The sequence below is a fragment of the Juglans microcarpa x Juglans regia genome, chromosome 3D (genome assembly GCF_004785595.1).
Source record: "Juglans microcarpa x Juglans regia isolate MS1-56 chromosome 3D, Jm3101_v1.0, whole genome shotgun sequence".
Taxonomy (NCBI): domain Eukaryota; kingdom Viridiplantae; phylum Streptophyta; class Magnoliopsida; order Fagales; family Juglandaceae; genus Juglans; species Juglans microcarpa x Juglans regia.
This window is the reverse complement of record NC_054598.1, coordinates 20,946,311-20,955,728: the sequence shown is the minus strand read 5'-3', so window position 1 is coordinate 20,955,728 and position 9,418 is coordinate 20,946,311. Positions and strand designations below refer to the sequence as shown.

The window sequence follows — 9,418 nt, the reverse complement described above, 5'->3', positions numbered from 1 at the left end:
CAGGCGAGAGAGAGTGAAATTTCGTCCAAGAAATCGGGAAAATGGCACCTCCGAGTCTCCGACCTCAGAAAGCTTTCAGCTGGGGCTTTGCTTTCCAACCCTGCTAATTCACCTTCCTTCTCCTTGAGCTTAAAAACCATATTATATATATGAGTTTTGCTACACAACCTCCACCACATTCCACATTTTTAAAAATTTTTAAATTTTTTAATATTTTTTTAAAATTGTTTTTGAGTTTATTCTTTTTAAATTATTTCAAATTTTTTATTCATTATTCATATAATAAATATTTGATAAAAAAATAATAAAAATTAAAAAAAATATAGAGTGTGGAGTGTGAGGAGGTTGTGAAGATTTATTTTATATATAATATATATATATATATATATATATATATCGTTTCAGGAAAAAAAAAAAAAAAAAAAAAAAAAAGCCTTAATAATTACTCCATTCCTTAATGTTTTTTCCATGCCTAAAATGCATGCTTTTGTTTTTCCTAGTAAACAGCAGAAATTTAACGCCCTTTAAGGCATGCAGTTCAGATGAGATGTTTTATTAAAAGTTGAATAAAATATTATTATAATATTATTTTCATTTTGAGATTTGAAAATTTTGAATTGTTTATTATATTGTGTGTGAGAGTTTGAGAAAATTATAATGATTAGATGAGATGAGATAAGATAATTTGGTTTTGTGTAACCAAACCAACCTTAAATCTTTTAGTCAAAAACCCAAAAAATAAAAAATGAAATAAAAGTAAAGAAAGAAAGTCATTACCTCAACAATTTACTCTTTGCAAGTACTTGACACGATCACAGAGTATTGAACAAACAACATTGCCGAAAGCTAAACAAAACGAACACATCAAAGACACAACTTGTAATTTAATAATTAATTATCAAATATCTGTCTCTTGAGGATTCTTTAACTTAGAAATTGATAAACAACAAATAAGTTTGTAAGATGGCTTCCTCACCACTCCTCTGCCGATAAGATATTCTATGATGTTAAGATGTCCATTAGCTGCAGCCATATGAAGTGCTGCAATCAAATATCAGCAGGACTTAAAGGTCAAACACAGATCAAACCATGATTAGCAGAATAAAACAATGCAATCTAAATTAGTGCGAGATAATAGTATCCTAAAATTCAAGTTTCACCAATGGCCATTGAGAATCTAAACAAAAACAACTACTGAGAGTAATGCTACTCATCATCCTATGATGTGGCATTAGATGATTGGTAGTATTCAATCATCTAATGCCACATCATGGGATGATGAGAAAGAGAATGATGAATAGATTTGTTTACTTAGTTTTCACCTCAAAGCACCAACCCTAAAAAATTATTGTTGGCTTGTAATTACCATAACATATGACACTATTTCTTCACCAACCTCCAAAAACAAGAACAGCCTCCAAAACATGTCCTTCCCCAAAAACTCTTGGCAAATGAAAGAAACACTCTTCTTTCTAGAGAACCAATTGCAACAGGATACCAAAATCTGATATATGATGCTCACTCTCAGTGTCTGTATTGTGAAAAATGAAGATTTTAGGATTGCCAAGAAGTAGAAAAAGAGAAGAATAAAGAGAAGATTTTAAATTATTGGGCTTTAAAAACCTAAATCCACTAGTATAGACAATCATGAAGTAATTTACTAACCACTCTTCTATTTCCAAATTCCATCAACCCTTTTGTAGGCTGCAGAAGCAACATACTCCACTACTGTTGTATCATTCTTGAATTGTGCTTGCAAAGCCAACTGCCCATGACTTGAAAGGTTGATAATAACCTTACTGCTCGGGAGGACAGCCTAGTTTGGGTACTAGAGTACTGTAGGTATTCTTAGAATATCTCACTACTATTCATTATTTTATTATTACTTTTCACTATTATTCACTACTATTTAATATTCTATTATTATTTTTTCATTATTTTTTTACTACTATTCACAAAATACCTGAGAATAATACCTCACTAGTTCCTGACCCTAGTGACTTACAAAGTCTTTAAACTTACTAGACATGCCTGAAAGAGGAGAGATTCATAACTATCAATGAGGGATTCCAGGGCATTTGATCATTACCTATTTCCTGAAGCAGAGTTGAGTAGTGAAGCTAAAATCTGATAACTGGCCGTGTAAAGTTAATTTTAGAGGTAGTAGCACAATGATCAAAGATTGAATCTAAAATCTCAATTGCCAACAATTTACCTAGAAATTCAAGGTGAACTTTAAGCATTGAAACAAATTCCTCAGCTCACTGAAAGACCATTGAAGTTTAAAACTTCAAAGCATCAAGCCTCGAAATCAGCCCAAGAATACAATCCTTCAGTGTAACTTAAAAGCTGATCAAAATTCGTTCTTGCAAAACTGTATCCCTCCCTGATCCCGATAAATACTTGGTTTCTCTAAATGAGATTTAGATTGACAGCTCAATCAACTTAGCTTTTAACATCATTTCGTTTTACAAAAAAATTATTAAAAATAAAATAAGAAAACGGATAATGCTTTCTAAATATATATAGATATATATAAACGGCACAAATGTAAGACTGTTCCATAATCCATAGCATAAATAATGAGACAATTAAACGGTCAAATTTAAATATGCAGCAGATACAACCAAAGAGAGGCAAGCTTTATACTAAAGTTGTAACCTGTTCGGCCGAGCGAGTCACTGGAATCAAGGGGAACACCAACAGACGCTAAACTAACGAGGTCGTCGAGATCATCGAATCTAGCAGCCTGTGAAACAGAGAAAACGCAAAAAGAAATTGCACGAAGAAGGAGAAAGGAGAGGAAAGGAAAGATAAAAGAGATGGGAAGTGGTGTAATGGCTCTTTGTTAGGGAGGCTTGTGTGGGATTTGTGTTGGGAGATTTTGTGAAGAGGCAGTAGGAAGTGTGAAGGCATCTTGGAGAGCTTAACGGCTACTTTAAACGGTGCGTTGCAATTAAACGATAGGGGGCGTTTTGAGTCTATTACAGTACATTAATTGTGCAAACTAGTTATCCTTGGCTAAAATTAATTTTGAGCTTACTATTAGTGTTCTAAATAGGGTTGTAAAAGAGATATAGTTACAATCGTGAGTATGTAAGTACCGTAAAATTATTTAAAAAATAAATAAATGCGAAAATTATATGAAAATAAATTAATTTTTTAATAATAAATTTTATTTTTTTTAAAATAATTACACGTTATTTATGAATCTATAACTATATGTAGAATTAGTCGCAATGTAAATATAGTTCTGGCTCAAACTTTGAGCACGAGTGCTTTAAAATTAAAAGTGTCTGATGTAGTTATTGTGATAGAGGATATGATATTCCTCCTTGTATTGATTTTCTTCTTTAGAGAAATTTGCTAATAAAACTCATTTGTTTCTTAACAAAAAAAAAATGTAGTCTCTCTTTTACCCTTTCCGTTTCGTGCGCTTACGAATGTATATCTTTTTATATTTTCCTTTTCATTATCTAATCGCTTTTAATTCAAGACTTATCTTTTATTTCTCCGTTACTTCTATTTTAAATAGAAGTCTATCTGCACATATCAATCTCATATCTTTTCTCTTATTTAATAGCATTATCACCCTCTACTTTTGTACCTCTATTCTTCTTGTCTCCTCTGCAGCCAGCCCCATCTCACCCCCGTTCCTTTTCTTTCTCTTTCTGTAACTAGTTTCCTGTTGGCATTTTTCTCTTCTTATTTGGACTTTTTATTTTTCAAAGACATTTTCCATCGTCCAAGATCATGATCTCCAAATACCGTTAAATTCTTTTGTCTTTGTTCCTCGATCCGTGCCTTGACACTCCCTGTTTTCAGAAATTAGTACTAGATCTCGTCTATTTTTGTTTTCTTCACAAGGTTCTTTCTTGGTAAAATGTCATTTTTTTTTTTTGTTGTGTTAGGCACCGTTTGTTTGCCGAGAAAAGAAAAGGAAAAAGCTATTCCTGCCGAGAGTCTGGAGAATGGACCCTGATTGTATTTTTTTTAATCAAGTATTTTATGATTTTTTTCCAAATGATTAAGAAATTAAAAAAATGTGCTAAAAAAAAACTGCACATCTCGGCAAAAATGTAGATGAAGGACTCAAAAGAAAATAGGAGAAGCTAGTTAATTATGAATGGCATGGTTTTTCTATTCAGAATTCACTAACTTCTTCTATTCCTCGTCTTAACTCTCGTTATCCTTCCACATTTTATGATGTGATATTAAATGCTAGGTTCGTAAGTAAAATATAATAAATAATTTTTAATTACTTAATACCACATTATAAGATAATAAAAGGATGATGAAAGTTAAAACGATGATTAGTATTATTTTTTGTTAAAATTTTAAAAAAATATTATTAGAATATAATTTTTTAATATAAATTTTATTTTAAAATTTAAAAAGATTGAATTATTTATTATATTTTGTGTGAGAGTTTGAAAAATTTATAATAATAAAATAAAATAATTTTGTGTATCCAAATCGGGCCTAAGTTTAGAACCTTCTTGGGATTGAAAATAATTGAGTTTTTAGTTTCTCGTTTGTTTTCCTGTTTCGTCTCGGGTAACTACGCAATAGTTTAACAGCTCATTCTAACGGTGGAAGAGAGTCAGAATGCAAATAAATATTAGTACATTTTGTATATGCTAGTTTTGTCTTTTTTGGTAATTTTAGTGATTCTTGCGCTTGTTCATTTGGGTTTTTGGAAATTATAGGGTAAACTGCAGATTAAAGAAGAAATTCAGGTAAACTGTAGCATGTTTAATGGTTTGTCTCATCAATCTATTTATCTGGCTGCCTTTATTATTCTGGAAATTGTCTCATCGCTGATGCTAGTTTTTTGCGTACCTTTGAAATTATGGTTATAGCTGTTAGCCTTCATGTATGAGATGTCCGATAGTTTCTACAATGGAATGTGGCCTGAGTTTATTATGCCTCAAACTCATAGATCTTGATTGGTTTGAGCTCTAGGTTAAGTCTCATAAGTGCAGATACTATCTCAATTGAACAACTAGAGGTTCTGGAATTATAAGGCCAATCATGAACGTTATATTGAAGGCTCAAATCTAATTGATTATTAATTGTTACAACTTAGAAAATCTAATGAATCGGGAATTTGGGATTATGAGGTTTGGCAGCTTAATTTTTTGATATATTTTCTTCTAGACTATTATGAATTATTAATTCATACAGAAAAAATCTATTTGCATGCCTTTTTTTTTAACACTCCCAACGTACTACTGAAGTGAGTTTTCACACAATGATAAAAAATTATTGATGTTTCAACTCTTTTATTACTATAATAAATCTCACAATAATTGGCATGTTGTTTCATAAGCTTGTAAGTAAGAAATAATCAGTGATACATCCTGAATGATATCATCAACGATTGCATGTTTGATGATAGTGTTTGCCTACTTCTTAGAGTCAATTGGTTTAAATCTTTGATTGTGAAGGATCAGGAAGACATTTATGATGATGTTGTAGATTATTATCCATATGAGGAGGAAGAAGATGATCTAGATTCAGTTTGCTTCAATAGTTCAACATGTCTTTGTATTGGTAATCGAAACTGGGGAGATAATGGATATGTCACGTTAGGACGCCAAGAAGCGAGGTCAATCTATCAACCAAATTTTCAAGACTCTAGTGCAGGTTCATCCCTAAAATCTAAGGAGGCTGTGAAAACTGCAACTGGGCAACGGACAATTAGTGCACTCAAACACGAACCAGCTGATAAAGATGTTGAAGAAAGCAGCAGCAACATTTGGTGAGGTTGGACTGGACATGGGGCCATTTCTGTAAGTAGTTGGGCTTCAAACTTGATGTCCTTTGTATAGTATTTTCCTACTTATAACTTTGTGAAATAACGTACAATCACCTTGAAAAAAGAAAAGAAAAATGCCAGGCGAGGTAATTGGTTCAAGATCCCGATTTCTCATAAAAAAAACCTAACTAGAAAAAAGAGACCTAAATGCAAAATTCTTGTTTCTTAAGTTCAACTACAACAAGCTTAAGCGATGATAGAAACTCGTCCGAGTCAACTGAGAAAAAGAGTCTTTATGTGGTGAATCACCAAGTTGTGTCAATATCTTAATCCCTTCTGAGGCTAATCAGAGTTCTCGTGCTTGGCCGGACACTCCAACCTCAAAAGAATAGGACTGGAATCAGAGATGAAAAAGAGTCAAATTTCATAAGCAAAGAGAAGGAAAAAGATAAGAATATGGGCGGTTCGACCAAATTTGGTCAAGTATTTTCAGGTCCACTCGGGAATATCAACATTGTGGCTGAGCAGTCTGCAATGAAGCAGCAAATAGTGGACATGGACATCAGAAGCATGCGCAACAATTTATCAAATCTTTGGCAAAGATGAAGCTTCCAATGGATCTTGATAAACTGGAAAATGAAGTTGGGGGGATATTTACAACCGTAGGTTAGAAATTGACTAGAAGAAGAAGGATGATCGCGTGCAAGTAAGTTTAACTTGCCTTAGGCCAATGGGAAAAGGAAACACAACACAACCCATCTAATCTGGTTCCACCTTTGAGCAAACCTATTGCAAAAAGTAATCAGTCCATAATACTTAATTGTAGAACCCACGGCCATAACATGAAGAATTATGTCTTAGAGACCATAAGTGGCATTGACTTAGTAGTAAAATTCACTCGTGTGAGATTCAATGGATGATGGATTGCGGCCTCAAGTATCAAAGAACAGGAGAACATGAAATTCATCAGACCTACATTGTTAATGAGTCAAATAAATTACTAAAAGATATAAATATTAAAGGACTACATAAGCAAATAATTATAGAAATCGGGATCTTTAACCACTTACCATGCCATTATTTTGCAATGTTATTTTTCTTTTCTTTTTTTAAAGTGATTGTACATTATTTCTCAAAGTAAAAAGTAGGGAAATATTTTTCAAGGGATATCACGATTCAAGTCCGACCCAACTTTAGCAGATGCTGTTGGTGCTTTCTTGCAGTAGCTTTATCAGCTGCTTCATGTTTGAGTACCCTCTTTGCACGTCGCCTGGTTAAACTTTTCGTAACCTCCTTAGGTTCTCGGGATGAACCAGCACCAGAGTTCTGGAAATCTGGTTGATAGACTGGCCTCACTTCTTGGCGTCTTCACATGACATAACCATTGTCCCCCCACCTTCGATTCCCAATACAAGACTTGTTGACTACTAAAGTAAACTGCATCTAGATCATATTTTTTCTCTTCATATGGATAATAATCTTCAACATTATCATAAATGTCTTCCTGATCCTTCACAATCAAAGGTTTAAACTAATTGGCTCTAAGAAGTAGGCAGACACTCTCCTCAAACATGTAATCATTGATGTTGTCATTCAAGATGCGTTACTAATTATTTCTTACTAACAAGCCTTATGCCAATTATTGTGGGACCTGTTATAGTAATAAAGAGTTAAAACATCGATCATTTTCTATCATTGCAGAAGAACTCACTTCAATAGTGCGTTGTGGGTGTTAAAAAAAGCATGCAAATAGATTTTTTTCTACATGAATTAATAATTCATAATAGTCCAAAAGAAAATATACCAGAAAATTAAGTTGCCAAAACTCATAATCTCACATTCCCAACTCATTAGATTTCTAAGTTGTAACAATCAATAATCAATTAGATTTGCGCCTTTAATGAGTGAACGATTGACGTTCATGATTGCTCTTATAATTTTGAAACCTTCCACCCCTTTATAATATATATAAAAAAAAAAAAAAATCAAAGTGTCATCCTAAAAACTCAAATGGATGTTTACCCGGGGGAAATGTTGGTTTGTCACCTTAAGTGGCCCATAGAAGGATGCATGTCATGCTACAAATAATAAATAATCTACAGAAGAACACCGAAAATAGTACAAAGGAATCCCACTATTTAATGAAAAAGGAACAATTATGCTTGTCATATTTTGTTCAAGTTCACAAGCCATAAACCAAGAGTAAAAACCCTTCTCTACAAAATCCCATAAAAAAAAAGCCAATCGACCTTGAAAGCTTTCTATTCTCTAAATTTAGGACTGCAAACGAATCGAGTCGATTCAAGTCGAATTAGAACTAGGGGTCACTAGCTCAATTATCATGTATATCTGCTTGAACTCGACTCGAGCTCGAAAAATATTAGAGATTTCTAATCGAACTCGGCTCACCTAATATATATTAAGATCAAGTTCGACTCGAACTCGAATACCAAAAATAAATGAGAAAATATGAGCTCGAGCTACGCGACTCTGTCTGGACTTGGCGACTTGAATACTTGTTTCAAGTTTCATGGCATGGGTTCAATGGTGGAGGGTGGCAGAGAGAAGTGGCACGACTGAGGGCAATTGGGGTGGCAACAGCGGGAAAGAGAGGTTGCTGCTCGGCGATGACAAAGCAAGACATCGACAGCAACACACATGGATGTAAAGGAGAGAGAGTTGCGGGGAGATGAAAGAGGACGAGGCGTAGCGACAGTGGCGCAAGGTGGATGATGAGGCAGAGGAAAAGGAAAGAAGACAGAAGAAATAAGAAGAAGAATGTGCAAATTCTCTGCAGAAGAAAGAAAGAAGAAAGAAGAAAGAAAAAGAAGAAAACGGGAGAGGGAGGCTGGGGGAACAGGGCATAGAAGAAGAAAAATAAGAAGGGGCTCTATGGTTTTGGTCAAAACGCATAAATCAACTACAAAAAGCCCAAACTCAAAAGACCAAAATAAAATAAACAAAAGACACATTAAAATAAAATATACCATAACCTTAGCAATTAAATAAATAAAATAATATATATAGAAATATATTACGAGTATTGTGATGAGCCCATAACGAATTGAGGCGTATTTAGACGAATTTTCTTTACGAGTCTACACTAAGTCGAGTCGAGATTACATGAGTTTAACTTGTTTAATATTTGAACTAATATTAATGATTGTGAACAGCTCATTTATCAAATGAACCGAATCTGAATCGAGTTTATACAAGTCGAACTCAAGTTATTCATGAGCAACTCTATTCATTTGCAGCCCTATCCAAACTCAAGATATCCAATTAGCTACACGACTAAATTTGGAAAAAGTAGCATGAGACCGGTCTCGAGAAGAACAAAAATAATTTATTTTATATTTTTTGTTTTTTTCATTGATTCTTTTTATATTCTTAAATATTGTATTTTAAAACAAATATTTATAATATCATTAAAAAAATATTTTCTTAATCATAAAATAATAAAAAAATTATCGGGGTCAAATGTCGGTGACCAATTTTCATTTCGAAAAAACTCAGACTAACATGCAGCCCTCAAACGACACGAGGGCCACACGTTATTCTGCATGTAAGGAGAAGTACTGATTATATAAAGGGCATCTCTTGTCGCTACCTGCCGTCAAATAAAGGGTACGTTTTCATTTTATTTTTATTTATAAA

The 9,418-nt window shown here is 33.3% G+C and overlaps 1 pseudogene; it reads right to left on the bottom strand.

Annotated features, from left to right (window-relative positions):
* Nucleotides 1-6,937: 6,937 nt before the first annotated feature.
* LOC121255127 lies at nucleotides 6,938-7,838 on the bottom strand (annotated as a pseudogene).
* Between the last annotated feature and the right edge of the window lie 1,580 nt (nucleotides 7,839-9,418).